This window comes from Leptonychotes weddellii, chromosome X (assembly GCF_054177405.1).
Source record: "Leptonychotes weddellii isolate Sample4059 chromosome X, ASM5417740v2, whole genome shotgun sequence".
Classification (NCBI taxonomy): domain Eukaryota; kingdom Metazoa; phylum Chordata; class Mammalia; order Carnivora; family Phocidae; genus Leptonychotes; species Leptonychotes weddellii.
The window spans coordinates 11,262,474-11,278,712 of record NC_138385.1 but is presented as its reverse complement, the minus strand read 5'-3'; the positions used below and the strand labels follow the sequence as shown (position 1 = coordinate 11,278,712).

The window sequence follows — 16,239 nt, the reverse complement described above, 5'->3', positions numbered from 1 at the left end:
CCCCCCCCCCCCCCCCCCCCCCGTGCAGTAGACACGGATGCGTGCTGTCCAGCTTCCCCGTCCAGGAGGGGCTTGCTGCCCGCCTGTGGGCAGTGTGGTCGATGAGCCGCCTCTAGATGTCAGCTCCTTCAGAATCTGCCTCAGCGCCAGAATCCTGACCTCACCTGAGGTCACGCCCTTCCTGGGGCAGGCCACATCCAGTGACTGAGAGAGGCCTGGCCATTTGGGATCAACACAAGTTCTCTGACGGACAGTACTCACTCCAGAGCTCCCCATTTGCCTGGTCAAGGCTTTGTTGGGCCTGCTCTGCACTTCAACTTTACCCTCTACCCAGTCCTGCCTCCTCCCCCCCTTCCTTTCACAGCCATGGATCCCTAATGAATATTTTCCATCACAAACGTCATCTCCTTTCAAAGATCCCAGCCTGTGACTCCTCTCTTTTGCTCTCCAACCCTGTCTTTTCGCCCAGGCTTTTGACAAGGAGAGATTCTGAGCATCGTCCTCTTCCTCTGCCAGTTTAAGTTGCCTCCAACTTTGCTGTCTTCTTGGGAAGTTGCCTGGAGCCTTCTTTGGAGCTCCAGGGCTTGGGGCTTGGCTTGGCTTTCTACCTCCCCACAGAGCACTGATCCCCAGCTGGTACTGTAAATAGCTGTTACGTTTTAGGGAAAAAAGGAGCAACTTGCAAATGGTTAACAAATGCCAAGCTGAGTTTCTACTGATGAGACACGTGTGCCTGCACTTTCCTTCCCCTGAAAGTATGTGTAACCCAGTTGGTGTGATTTGACCCAGCGCAGAATGGACATGTTCTTCTCTCAGGGACTCTCCTACTCAGTTTCCCACTTCTGGAATTCTTTACGCTTCCCCATTCCACTTCTACCAGCGCAGCCTCCCGTGTCATTTTCCTTGTCACGTTCTCATCCCCTCCCCCAACGCCAGGGTCTAGCACCACTGTTCCCTGTTACTTTCCCCCCATATTTATTCCCCTTTGTGACATAAAGCCTCCCTCGTCCCCACATCACCCAGCCTACAAGCATTTGCTACTGTGCACTTCCAGAGATCCCTTTGAGGGTCCCCGCACCAGACTGATGACCAAAAACCGGAGGCAACTAAGAGACTGTGCTTTATATAAACTGTCATTTCATCCTTGTACCTGTCTCCAAAGCTAGATATTGTCACCCTTTATTTACAAATAATGAAAAGGACTGAGATGAAGCCCCAATAGTTCATTTTTACTTTTGTTGCCCTTGCCTTTGGAGACGTGTCTAGCATGGGCATCAAGGAGGGTACACGGTGGGATGAGCACAGGGTGTTAGACGCAACTGATGAATCACTGAACATTACATCTGAAACTAATGATGTACTATAAGTTGGCTAGTTGAATTTAAATTAAAAACAACAACAACAACAAAAGAACTGAGAAAGAGCAATTTACCTGTTCGGGTTCCCACAGCTAGTGAGTTGCACGGGCGGCATTTGATCCCAGGTCTTTGCTGACATGGTCAAGAAGGCTCAGGTACCTGTCTTGGCACTGGTTGGCATGGGCCCCAGGATTCTGAAAGAATCCGTGACTAGCGAGTAACACTCTAGCTTTGGTGTTAGTGGACATCTCTGAGAGCTAGAACAAAGCATGCCCGTCAAGAGAGGTATGGCACTGAGACTAAAGGGCGAAGAGTCCTCTCCAGAGGCTTCTTTGGCCGCATCCACACCCCTGCCCTGCTATTCTTTGGTCTTCGTCTGGGGTACTGTGCCACTTTGTCAGTTTTCAGCTCAGCTACCACTGCTTCTCCTGACCAAGGCCAGGACCGGGTTACCCAGAGGCCCCTTCCCTGTGTGGTTCCAGGGTAGCGTTTGCCCCTGCGAGAAACTCACTGGGAGACTTGGAAGGTGGGAATGAAGCAGAAGTCGCTGTTCTCAAGAGCCTGTGGCAAGTCACACAGTGTGGCTTCACAGATCACTCTGTGAGCTTCCACTTCCTGGTGACTGCTCGGAATTCCAGTGAGTGCTGGCCTCCTCACTTCTTCAGTGCTTCTAGTTAAAGTCATTACAGACATTTGTCTGATCCTCTGGCATGAACCTTCTGGACCCTCAGTCTCCTAAGCTCCTCCCACTGCCACTGTGTGTTTGTGTGTATGTGTGTGTGTGTGTGTGTGTGTGTGTATCTATTTTTCTGTCTATTTTCTTAACCCCTTATTGCAATATTTTAGTAGCTCTATTTTCACCCAGACACCGATACCGATTTCACCCTGAACTTCGCCATTGGCCATGTGTTATTAAAAAGCAATCCCCTGGGAAGCAATAGCACCAAGGTCCAGTCATATTTAAAGCCCTTCTTTCTTTTCTTGTAAGAAACCACAGCAGGCTCTGGAAAGATGGTGACCTAAGCATGGGTTATTTCTCATTTCCAACTCCAAGCTGCCTGCTTCTTCTCAGCCAAATGGCTATCGGGGTCTCTGGAGAAGAGCTGGATGGGAAGACCTAGACATTGTGGGAATCTCACGCAAAGAAGTGTTGTCAGGCTTTCTTCCATGACTGCTGAGCAAAGCCTGAATCCATTGCCAGAAAGGCCCAGCACAAGGAAACCAGGAGATTGGGAAACCAATCTCAGACCTATATCCCCTGTCTCTTAGGCCTCCAAGGGGCCAAGAAAAAATAAAGTTAAGTAACAGACCAGGTCAGTGTTGAGAGGGACCACGTGAAGAGGCCTGGGAAGAAGGTGGCTTCCCACCACTTGAGGGCCTACTAGCACTTGGAAAACTCTGGGAGATCCCTTCCAGCCTCAGCTGACCCCTATGGGTTGACAACAAAATACTTTATAACCATCTCTGTGGGTCCAGCAATCAACTAGCACCCAGAAAAAGGTTGACTAAGCAACACATGCCTAAAGAGATAGACTGGCAGGAAGAGACACAAATGATCACTTGAACAACAACGAGAATAACAAAATAGGAACATATAGAGAGATTCGAGTGCAGCATAAAAACAGACTTTCTGGAACTACACAACATGAATGCTAAATAGACAGTTCAGTAGATGAACAGAAGGAGGGGATGATCACTGCTGAGACCCCAAAGAGTAACCTGGAAGATAAAGTAGAAGAATCACAGAGCACAAAGCCAAAAATACCATGCGAAGGAAATCATGAAGGAAAATGTAAGAGATGCAGAGATCCTGAAAAAGTCTTCCAGAAGGAGAAGAGGGAAGAGACAGAGGGAAGGCGGTATTTGTTTTAAAAGATAAAAAAAGAGCTTTTCTGAGCATAACATATAATAAATTTGAATATACATTTTATATTTAAATGTTAAATATTTAAAATAAAAAATAGGGGCACCTGGTGGCTCAGTGGGTCTGCCTTTGGCTCAGGTCATGATCCTGGGGACCTGGGCTCAAAGCCCACATCGGGCTCCCTGCTCACTGGGGAGTCTGTTTCTCCATCTCCAGCTTGTGCTCTCTCTCACTCTCTCTCTCTCTCTCAAATAAATAAATAATCTTTAAAAAAATAAAATATAAAATTTGAATAAATAATTTTTAAAATTCAAAAAGTTACTGCTTGGAAACTAAGAAATACACTCCTAGAATACTTGTTGGACCAAAGTAAAATTACAAACTATCTCAAAAGCAATTAAAAAGAACACTTTCTGGGGCACCTGGGTGGCTCAGTCGTTTGAGCATCTGCCTCTTGGTCTCGGCTCAGGTCATGATCTCAGGATGGTGGGACTGAGCCCCATGTTGGGCTCCACACTCAGTGGGGAGTCTGCTTGAGATTCTCTCCCTCTCCCTCTGCCCCTCCCCTACTTGCTCGCTCTCTCCCTCAAATAAATAAAATCTTTTAAAAAATAAAATAAAAAAATAAAAGTCGTCATAACAACGTGGTTCATCTGTTTTAATTCAACTTATTTTTTAAAACAAGTAGTTCCAATATCATTTAAACTATTCCAGGCCATAAAAAAAGAAGAAAAGCTCCTTAATTCCTTTTTTCCCCAGCTTTAGTAGGATATAATTGGCACATAACATTGTGTACATTTAAGGTGTACAATGAGATGATTTGAAACCTATATATTATGAAATGTTTACCAAACTAAGGCTAGTTAACCCATTCTTCACCTCACACAATTACCTTTTTGTTGTTGTTGTTATAATGAGAACATTAAGGATCTGCTCTTATTGCAATTTTAAAATATATAAAACAGTATTGTTAACTACAGTCATCATGCTGTACATTAAATTTCTGGAACATGTTCATCTTATAACTGAAAGAACTCTTTGACCAACATCTAATTGTTTCTACCATTCCTTAGCCAGTGGTAACAACCATTCTTCTCTCTGTTCCCATGAGTTCAATGTTTTTAGATTCTGCATACAAATGTGATCATACAGTATTTGTCTTTCTATGTCTGACTTACTTCACTTAGTATAATGCCGTAAACATCCATCCCTGTTGTCACAAAAGGCAGGATTTCCTTCTTTTTATGGCTCAATAATATTCCATTGTATATATTTATACCATATCGTCCTTTTCCGGTCATTCATTGATGGACACCTAGGTTGTTTCCATGTCTTGCCTATTGTGAATAATGCTGCAATGAACATGAGAATGTAGGTATGGCTTCAAGATAGTGATTTCATAGTATGGAGGACATTAGGAGAAGGAAGGGAAAAATGAAGGGAGGGAAATCGGAGGGAGAGATGAACCATGAGAGACTATGGACTCTGAGAAACAAACAGGGTTTTAGAGGGGAGGGGGGAGGGGGGAGTGGTTAGCCCGGTGATGGGTATTAAGGAGGGCACGTACTGCATGGAGCACTGGGTGTTATACGAAAACAATGGATCGTGGATCACCACATCAAAAACTAATGATGCATTGTATGGAGACTAACATAACATAATAAAATTAAAAAAAAAAAAAAAGATAGTGATTTCATTTCCTTCAGGTATACACCCAGAAGTGGGATTGCTGGAGCATATGGTACTTACGTTTTTACTTTTTAAAGGAATCTCCGTACTGTTTTCCACAGTGCCTGCACCAATATACATTCCCACCAACAGTGCATGAGTGGTCCCTTTTCTCTACATCCTCCCCAGCACTTGTTATCTCTTATCTTTTTTTTTTTTTTAAGATTTTATTTATTTACTTGACAGAGAGAGAGAGAGAGAGACCGTGAGAGGGAACACAAGCAGGGGGAGTGGGAGACGGAGAAACAGGCTTCCCGCGGAGCAGCAAGCCCGATGTGGGACTCGATCCCAGGACCCTGGGATCATGACCTGAGCCAAAGGCAGACGCTTAACGACTGAGCCACCCAGGCGCCCCTCTCTTATCTTTTTGGTAACACCCACTCTAACAGATGTGAGGTGATATCTCATTGTGGTTTTAGCTTGTATTTCCATGATTATTATTGATGTTGAGCACCTTTTCACATACCTCTTGGCCACATTTGTTTATTGTCATTTTTTAAGATTTGATTTTATTTTTTAAGTCATCTCTACATCCAACATGGGGCTCGAACTCAGGAGCCCGAGATCAAGAGTCGCATGTTCTACCTACTGAGCCCGCCAGGCGCCCTCTCTTGGCCACATATGTAGGTCTTCTTGCAAAAAATGTCCTTTTGGGTCCTTTACCCATTTTTTAATTGGAGTTTTTTCTTTTTTGCTGTTGGGGGTGTGTGAGTTTTCTTTAGACATGTTAGATATAAACCCCTTATCAGATATACAGTTTGGAAATATTTTCTCCCATTCTTTAGGGTGCTTTTTCATTTTGTTGATTGTTTCTTTTGCTGTGTAGAAGTGTTTAATGTGGTCCCACTTGTTAATTTTCACCTTTTTTTGCCTGTGCTTTGGTGTCATATCCAAAAAAACTCATTGCCAAGACTGATGTCTTGGAGCTTTTTCAAGTTTCATAGTTTCAGGCCTTACCTAATCCATTTCAAGTTAATTTTTGTGAGTGGTGTAAGATAGGGGGTCAATTGCAATTTTTTTTGCATATGGGTATCCAGTTTTCCCAATACCATTTATTGAAGAGACTATCCTTTCTCCACTAAGTATTCTTGCCTGCTTTTTAGTCTCTTGATTTTGTTCCATTGGTCTATGTGTCTGTTCTTATGCCAATACCATACTGTTTTGACCACTATAGATCTGTAATACAGTTTGAAATAAGGGAGTGTGAGGCCTCCAGCTTTCTTCTTTCTTAAGATTTCTTTGGCTATGTGGGGTCTTTTGTGGCTCCATATGAATTTTAGGATTGTTTTTCCTTTTCTAGGAAAAATGCCATTGGAATTATTTGATAGGTAAAACACTGAATTTATAGATAGTTTTGGATGGTATGTATATTTTATTTTTTTAATTTTTTTTTAAGATTTTATTTATTTATTTGACAGAGAGAGACATAGCAAGAGAGGGAACACAAACGGGGAGTGGGAGAGGGGGAAGCAGGCTTCCCGCCGAGCAGGGAGCCCGATGCGGGGCTTGATCCCAGGACCCTGGGATCATGACCTGAGCCGAAGGCAGATGCTTAAGGACTGAGCCACCCAGGTGCCCCTAGTATGTACATTTTAAATAATAGGAACTCCTCTGATCCATCCACGTAGGATAGCTTTCTATTTACTTGTGTCATTTTCAATTTCTTTCATCAGTGTCTTATAGTTGCCAGTGTACAGGTTCTTCACTTCCTGGGTTAAATTTAGTCCTAAGTATTTTATTCTTTTTGATGCTTTTGTAGAGCATCTTTATTCTTTTCTTTATTTCTTTTTCACATAGTTCATTGCTAGTGTATAGAAATATAAGTGATTTTTAAATGTTGATTTTGTATCCTGAAAATTTACTGAATTCACTTATTAGTTCTAAGAGATTTTGGTGGAATCATTAGGATTTTCTAAATATAAGATCATGTCATCAGCAAATAGAGACAATTATATTCCTTCTTTTCTAGTTTGGATGCCCTTTATTTCTGTTTTCTTGCTTAATCGCTCTGGCCAGGACTTCCAGTACTAAGTTGAATAGAAGTAGTAAGAGTGGGCACACTTGCCATATTCCTGATCTTAGAGAAAAAATTTTCAACCTTTCACCTTTGAGTATGATGTTAGCGGTAGGTGTGTCATATGTGGCCTTTATTATGTTGGGGTATATTGCTTCTATACACAAACTTTTGAGAGGCTTTTTTTTTTTTTTAATCATGGAAGGATGCTGAATTTTGTCAAATGTTTTTTTCTGCATCTATTGAGATAATCGTATGATTTTTGTCTTTCATTCTGTTAATTGATTTGTGTGTGTTGAGCCATCCTTGTATCCCAGAGATAAATCCCACTTGACCATCATATATGAGCCTTTTAAGGTCCTGTGGAATTCAGTTTGCTAGTATTTCATTGAGAAATTTTGCATCTATATTCATCAAGGATATTGGCCTGTAGTTTTCTTTTCTTGAAATACCCTTATTTGGCTTTGGTATCAGGGGAATTCTGGTGTCATAAAAATGAGTTTGGGAGTATTCCTTCCTCTTCTATTTTTTGGAAGAGTTTGAAATGAATTGTCCTTAATCCTTTAAATGTTTGATAGAATTCACCTGTGAGGCTATCTTGTGCAGAGCTTTTGTGTGTTGGGGGCTTTTTGATTACTGATTCAGTCTTCTTACTTGTTATTGGTCTGGTTAGATTTTCTAATTCTTCATGATTCAGACTTGGTAGGTTGTATGTTGCCAGGAATTTATCCATTTCTTACAGGTTGCCCAATTTGTTGCCATAAAATTGTTCATAGTAGTCTCTCATGATCCTTTGTATTTCTGTGGTATTGGTTGTAATGCCTCCTCTTTCATTTACAAGTTTATTTACTTGAGTCCTCTCTCTTTTTTTCTTGGTAAGTCCAGCTAAAAGTTTGTCCATTTTTTTACCTTTTCAAAAAACAACTCTTAGTTTCATTGATATTTTTAATTGTTTTTCTATTCTCTATTTCATTTATTTCTCCTTTCATCTTTGTTACCTCCTTCCTTCTGCTAACTTTGGGCTTAGTTTGCTCTTGTTTTCGTAGTTCCTTGAGGTATAAAGTTAGGTTGTTTGAGATCTTTCTTTTTTCTTAACTATTTATCACTATTTACTTCCCTCTTAGCACAGCTTTTGCCACATCTCATACATTTTGGTATACTGTATTTGCATTTTCACATTTATTTCCAGATTTTTTTTTTATTTCCCTTTTGATTTCACCCTTGGCTCTACTGGTTGTTCAAGAGTATGTTGGTTAATTTCCACGTTTGTGTATTTTCCAATTTTCCTCCTATCATTGATTTCTAGTCTCATGCCGTTTTGGTTGGAAATGATACTTGGTATGATTTCAGTCTTTTTAATTTTGCCAAGACTTGTTTTGTGGCATAACACATGATCTATCCTGAATAATGTTCCTTGTGCCACTTGACAAAAATATGTATTCTGCAGCTGTTGGATAAAATGTTCTGTATGTGCCTTTTAGGTCCATGTGGTATAAAGTATAGTTCAAATCCAATGTTTCCTTATTGATTTTCTGTCTGGATGATCTATTCTCTGCTGAAAGTGGGATACTGAAGTCCCCTACTATTACTGTATTGTTGTCCATAACACCCTTCAGATCTGTTAGAATTTGCTTAATAAATTTAGGTACTCTGATGTTGGGTGCATATATGTTTAAAATTGTTATATCCTTTAAATGAATTGACCCCCGTATCATTAAATCATGACCTTCTTTGCCTCCGGTTACAGTTTTTAACTTAAAGTCTATTTTGTCTGATGTAAGTATAACTAACCATTCTCTCTCTTGGAATGTCCTTTTCCATCCCTTCACTTTGAGCCTGTGAGTGTCCTAAAACTGAAGTGAGTCACTTGTAGGCAACATATATGTGGGTCTTGATTTTTTGTCCATTCATCCATCCACTCTATGCCTTTTGATTAGAGAATTGAATTCATTTTCACTTCAAGTAGTTACTGATAGGTAAGGACTTACTATTGCACTCTTGTTAATTGTTTTCTGGCTCTTGTATAATTCCTTTGTTCCTTTCTTCCTCTCTTGCTGTCTTCCCTTGTGAATTGATGCTTTTCTATAGTGGTATCTTTTGATTTCCCTCTCTTGTGTGTATCTACTATAGGTTTTTGTTTCGTGGTTACCCTGAGGTTTACTTAAAACATCTTACTGATATAAGTGATTTTGGAGTTCCTGCCATCAATATGGTATCCATTTCATTGCCCCTTAACTTTGGAATAAGCCAGATGACTTTGGGCAAATAAAATGAGGTAGAAGTGTGCCACTACCCAGCTTATGCCTTAAGAGGCTTCATGCATTTCCACCTTCCTTCCTTCTTGTGCTTCTGCAATCACTCTGAGACTAGCCTGGCAGGAGGATAAGTGTTACCTGGGCCAGAGCTGCTCCAGCCACAACAACCTGAAGCAAAGCAGCCTCAAAAGACCAACAGACCTATACTGACAAGCGGAGCCACCAAGCCAAGCCCAGACTAGATCAGCCAGACCCCAACTAACCTGAAGACAACATGACCAAAAACAAATGTTTGTTGTTTTTGAAGCCACTGAGGCTTTGGCTGGTTTGTTTTACAGAAATCATTAACTGACATATAGGACTACCTTTGGAAATGCAAAGGAAGTTCAGTATCAGCAGATCTATCAGCATAACTCATTACGTCAATAAATTAAAGAGGAAAACCATATGAATAATGATATCAAGAAAGGCTTAAAAGTCAATTGATAAATTCAGCTGCATTCCTAATACATTTTGAAAATAAACAGGATTAGAAGAAAATTTCTTAAAATAATACAGTTTACCAAAAACAGTTGCAAAATACTATTTCAAATGGCAAAACACTCACCTGTTAAAATAAAATACTGAAGTAGACAAGAATTCCCCCATCCCTATTATTATTCAATATTGTCTTGGAGAGTCTAGCTTATAAAAAAAGACCCAACCCTCCCCACCAGAAAGAAAGAACTAATATAAACATCAGAAAAGCCCAAGATTTCCTTGCCTGCTAATGGTATATTTGTACTGCTAGACAAACAAAGCACTAGAGTAAAATCTATGAGACTTATTTAGAGCATGTGGTACAGTAAAGAAATACAAGGTTACTATACAAAACAGTGTTTCTCTATTCAAGGATCAACACCACAGAATGAAAATAGGAAAAATGACATTCAGAATAATGAAAAAAGCCTATATACTACACAGGACTAAATCTACCAACCATCAGACCAGTGTGAAGAAAACAGCAATAGCTTACTGAAGGACATAAAACAAAATCTGAAAAAAGGAATAAATGAAAAAATCGTAAGACTTTATATCATAAAATTTTAATTTTCTCCAAATCAATATCTTTAATCCAATTAAAATTCCCAACATTTTTCAAGAGAAAAAGAGGGCATTTATTTATAGACATAATACTTATACAGAAGAATAAAACCCTTCGAATAGCCATGAGAAATAAGGATAATGAGAGAGACACATCTCAGGCCAGATAACAGAATATACCCTAAAGTCACCATAATCAAGTCAAAACTTAGTAGTGGCATAGGAATAATAGGCAATTAGATCAGAGAATAAAATAGTGAATGTGGAATTGAATCCCATACATAAGCATTTAATACATGGCCAAAATGGTATTTCATTTCAGTGGGAAAAAGATGGATTGTTAGTGAACAGTACGGATGCAACTGGCTATTAATTTGAAAGAATATGTAATTGAACCTATATTTTATGCCAAAAATCAATACAGTTTCTAGATAAAGACGTATTTGCATATAGAAACAGTAGAAGTCCTGCAAGAAAACCTGGGAAACTATATGCACCACACCCCCTGTTAACCAATCCTTAAAACCCAGAAGTTAGAAACAAAATTTGACTACATACAATTTTTCTAAATTTTGGCACAAGACACAATAGTTAAAATAAAACAAGAAACTGGAAACATAGCTGCTTGCAAAGAACAGATGAGGGGCTTATAGCTATAATGTACTAGGAGTTCTTACAAATTGACAAGGAAAAACAACCCATTCCAAAAATAGGCAGAGCACATGAAGAACCACTTCACAGATGAAGCAAATCCAAATGGTCAACAGCTTTTTTTTGTTTTTTTGTTTTTCAAAAAATGCTCACATTCATGAGTAGCCAGAGAAACTCAACTTTCAAGTAACAATGAGATGACACTTTTCACCCATAGGACTGTTCAAATTTTAAAAAGAGTAATAAAATCAACTGTTGGGATCGCAGGAAAAGCTCTACACCCATACATTACTGGTGGAGTTGTGCATTTGTTACATGCTTTTTAAAAAGCAGTATTGCAATATTTAGTGAAATTTAAAACAACATATATACACTCTTCAACCCAGCTATTCCATTCCCGGAAATCTTTCCCAGCATAAGAAAAGCAAGTGCACGTAAGGGTATATATACAAAGGTGTTTATTGCAATGTTGCTCTTTAGTGACCAAAAAAAATGGACGCGTACTGAATTGTCAAAAGTTAAATGGTTGGATCAGTTGGTCTCCATCTATATCACAAAATCCTGTGCCGCATTAAAAGGAATGAAATCAAGCAAGTGCGGCCGATGCGTAGGTTTTGTTGAATTCACGTGAATGGCCATAATGATGCTAATAGCAAACACTCACATAGAGCACTGTCTTAAGTGTTCTACGTATTTTGACTCACTGAATCCTCGCAGCAATCCTATGAGATAGGTAGTATTACCATCCTCATTTTCTAGATGAGGAAACTGAAGCCCTAAGGTCACACAGCTCGTAAATGGCAAGACGTATAAAATACAGAAAAGTGTAACATGATACAATTTCCATAAAATAATCTATAATTTAAAAGACATATGCATGTATATATATATGTGTACACATACATGCTTCACATAATTATACGAGAATAAAAACATGGAAGGATACATACTAGGTTAGTAATATGGGTTATGACACGTTTTATATAATTATATATGTATATAAGTAAATTAAAAACCATGAAAGAGCCACAGCCTTTCAGTAACAGACAATTCCAGAGGAGCTGCCGTGCTGCACGAGGTGAAGCAACGAAGGGAAGCCTGTCCCCAGTGAAGACCCTGCAGATCCCCATCACCCAATGTCTCCTGCCCCTCCTCTGCCCCCCTTGGCACTGTGTTCATCCCTCCCTTATGACGGAACTACTGTATTTAGAAATGCCGGGTGCTTTCCCGTCCTACCTAAGCCAAGAGACTCCCTGGAATCCAGTCACCGCTGTGCTCTGAGATTGCCCAACCCCAGGAGCCTTCTCAGATCCCACTCTTTTGCATAAATCTCAGATTGGGGACATGGAGACAGAAAGGATCTGCCTCGTATCCACATCTCTTAGCTTGAAATAAAGCTTCATCTTCGAACAGGTGATTTCCTTGCCTCATCTACCGCAGAATGATTTAAGGTTTGCCATGCCCACTGACACTCAACACTCATGCCCAAGTTGTTTCCTGAGATCAATGGACAGAGATCCTGTCTTCTAAGCAGCTTGGGATCTTGAAGGAAAGCTAGACCTTTTATATTAGGTACTCACTGAATGTTTGTCGCGTGAGGGAAATGATGACGTATAGCGTCATTCAAATAAAAAGAGAGTGAAGTTTTACATTACAGAGCTCTAAACTAAATGCTATGGGAGTTGGCATGGGGAAGCATGAATGCTTCAAGAGATGGTTTTATAAAGAGATGACATTGGAGGGGCGCCTGGCTGGCTCCCTCAGTAGAGCATGTGACTCTTGATCTGGGGGTCATGAGTTCAAGCCCCACGTTGGGCATGGAGCCTACTTAGAAAGAGAGAGAGAGGGATGACATTTGAGCTAGATGCACTGTTTCTGAAAGCATGGTCAGCATCACAGCCTCTGAGGTGCTCCAGACCTGCTGAATCAGAATCCCCAGAAGTGAGTCCCAGGAGCAGTGCTTTAAAAAAACCCTCCAAGTCCTTCTTATGCCCACTAACATATAGACCAAGAAAAATGGGGCAGATTGGGGTGTGCAGAAAAGTGAGGAAGGAAACAGTAGTCAAAGGCAATAGCATTACTAAAGTGCACAGGCATGAAAGCAAAATGGGATCGTATTCAATTTGACTTGACTGGGAGGGGGGTGTCGGTGAAGAGGAATAATGAGGAATAAGATTCAAAAGCTGGGTTAGGGCTAGATCATGAGGGCCTGGGGAATGCCAGGTGAAAAAGTGTGAACTTTATTCTAAGGGCAAAAGGCAATCGTTGAGAGATTTGAGACAGACAGACAAAAACAGGAGGACCTTGACTTGTACAGTGCTTCCCACATCTGGCCATGCATCAGAATGACCAGGATTGCTTGCTACAGGTCCTGCTTCAAGGGCTCCACTCCCAGACCTTTTCAGTCTGCATTTCCAGGGATGTGGCCCAGAAATTATATTCTTAAATAATCTTTCCGGGTGATTCCTGGGCACCCAGCCTGGCACTGGTTCACGAAATGGAGTTTAGGAATCACCGCTTTACTAACGTATGCATTCCTGAAAAGCTGCTTGTTCGTAGAGATTTTATCCATGGAATCACTTGTTCAAAGTGCTAGGCAAGTGTGCTACTCGGAGGCAACCTTCAGCGACTCAATTTCCCTAGAATGTTTCAATAAGACACATCCCCAGTTTGAATGCAAAACCCCTGACAATTTTCCATAAGATGTGACAACGCGTTTGGGTGCTAAGACCAGCACGTGGTATTGATGATGCCATATGGCTGCACAAATGCAACACGGGGAAAATAATTCCAAATGTTTCATTTCGCTTTGCAGCAACATGAATGAACCTTAAAGTAATAATATTGGAAAGGAGAAAGTGCCAGTAGGATGGGATGCCAATGGAGCTATGGCTTCAAGATGGAAATACCACCCTGTATCCATTTTGGGGTCACAGGGAAAGTTGAGGCAACAATCTAAGGATAAAACCAGAGACTTGCTCATCCCAACTTAGGCTCCAATAAGAATTAGGCATCATATGACTTCTAAAATGTTGCTTCTGGGTTTAAGATTTTAAGTTTATGCTCTTTGGACACTCATCTACCTTGAAGACAGATGAAAGAAAACAAAGTGGGGAGGGGATACCATGCCCAAGAATCAGTTAATATAATCCATTCTTCTACAAAATGCACAGAGACTGGTGATCCTGCATCGGAAGATTTGTTTCTTCCAGCCATGCAATATTTTAACATTATGACTTTCACTTAAAGTACGCATATCTCTTACTGAAGTGTCTCTTCACTTACATGAAAACACCTTAGTTTGGCAAGCTGGAATGCTGGCATCGTAGTTTTCTTAGCACAGTGCTCTAAAGTCAACTTTAAGCAAGAAATTGCTAGTGTTTAACGTTCCAGCAACTGAGGCAGCTTCTTTTGCTGTCCGAGGGCTCCTAACCTTACCCCCAGAAGTTTCCAGCTCCCCTTCAATTCCAAGCCCTTTCCCAAGGCCCACTGCTATAAACAGGCTAGAAATCAGAGATGAGTCCTGACAGCAGTATTTCAGGAAGGAAACAGAATCCAAGAAAATCTTTTGTGTACCTGGACTGGATTCCCTCTTTCACGGGGACTGCCTGAATTATAGGAGTCCCTGCTGTAGGCAGAAGAGGCAAACACAGATAACCAAGATAACCAAGGCCCTGAGCCAAATTCACATTCTCAGAGTTACCGGCAGAACAGGAAGGACAAGGCATCTACAAGAAAGCAGCTCTAGGTAGAGAAGCTGAGAAAGGGTTCATTTTAACATTTGAGGTGCTTTCCTGCTAGGTACTACCTTGGTTTCTGGCAGGAGGGTGCAAGAAAGGGAAATAATCCCCAAACATTACCGTGGCTTGAACGAGGAAAGGAATTACTTCCCAAACATTACTGTGGCTTAATCAGTGTGTTGGGAGCATGGACTTACACTTTTATTTATAAGCTATGTCCTGCCCTGACATTTGCCCCCTGCCCTCGGCCGAGGAAACCCAGGCAGGGGTTACCCAAGAGGATCACAATTCCTGTCACGTTTCCCCAGTTAGTTTGCTTTCACCTACCTTAGAAGTGGAGACGCAATGGGCCTGGCAGTGAGGAGCAAACAAGATCCCACCATGGACTACAATCTTAAAGGGACCTGTCGTTATTAGTGCCAACGGTCACGCGCTCCCAGCAGGAGGAAGCTTCTTGGTCATATCGTCATCGTGTGTTTCTGAGATCTGCAAGAGTCTGCATCTGAGCCAAACAAAGCACCCTCAACTCCCTAGGCTCCTCCTGGTTTCAAGGGCTCCAGGCAGGGAAAGCAAACAGTCCAAAGTAATTGCAGGGGTCAGTGGACCCTGGGCGGTTCACATCAGACTGTTCTGAGGAGTGGTAAGTCACAGGGTCTAAATTGCAGCTATTTTTAGTGAAACCAAATGCCTTCCCCAAGTTCTCTTGCTTCCAACTTGTTCTAAGTGTAGGAGACCAGCTGTGGTCAGATCATCTTACTGGACCAAGGCTCTATCAAGGCGAAGGGACCAAACCAGGGAGGTGGAGCAAAGAGCTAGTGCCTCTTGGTGCTCTGGCTCTCTTCCACAGGGTCCGACACCTCCAGAGAAGGAGGATCCTTCTGGAAAGTGTTACTGCCCGGGGGAGTGGGCATTCCCCTCCAATCTGGCAGAAGCTGGATAGGTAGATACGAGAGAGAAAAACTGAGAAGTTGGCAGTCCTTTTCCCTGTTTTCCCCAATTCCTAACACACACACACTCTGTCTCTCTTGCTCTCTCTCTCTCTGTTATTCCCTCTCCCTCTTTCTCTCTCATATGCATGCATGCATGCACACATGCACTTGCATGTCTGTGCCAGGTTCTGCAGCCAAACCCACATGCTGGCCTGACTTGCTAGAAGAGTCTTGAAAAGAATGCCCTCATCCAAGAGCAAGAACAGTGGTGAAAGTATGAGGAGGGCTGAGGTCCAATCACTTTGCAGCTGTCATTCATTGTCCCAACAGGTAGTTTTAACGGGGAAGAAAATTCGGGGAACATTTATTTTGGCTTCAAACCGTCGCCAGAGGTGATAATTCAGAAGACAGCTCCCTGGGATCCTGAGAGTGCTAAGTGCCTCCCCCCAGATTCATCTAGGGAAGGATTTAACAACCAGTGCACCGTGACCCATTAGATAGTAGTGAAATCTATAGAGTGGGCTGTATCAACATTTAAAGAGCAAGAGAAATAAAATAAGTAGAGTAGACTAGAACAGAATTGAATACAATAAAGTAGAAGGAGGGGGCTGGGGGGA

At 41.4% G+C, this 16,239-nt stretch overlaps 1 protein-coding gene across 1 annotated transcript in view; it reads right to left on the bottom strand.

The window, feature by feature from the left end:
- FGF13 (fibroblast growth factor 13) overlaps positions 1-15,101 on the bottom strand; it is a 486,720-nt gene extending 471,619 nt beyond the window's left edge. Inside the window, exon 1 of the mRNA XM_081808186.1 lies at positions 15,021-15,101. The gene's annotated coding sequence lies outside the window, so the exon portion shown is untranslated. The remainder of the gene's footprint in view (positions 1-15,020) is intronic.
- Positions 15,102-16,239: the final 1,138 nt, after the last annotated feature.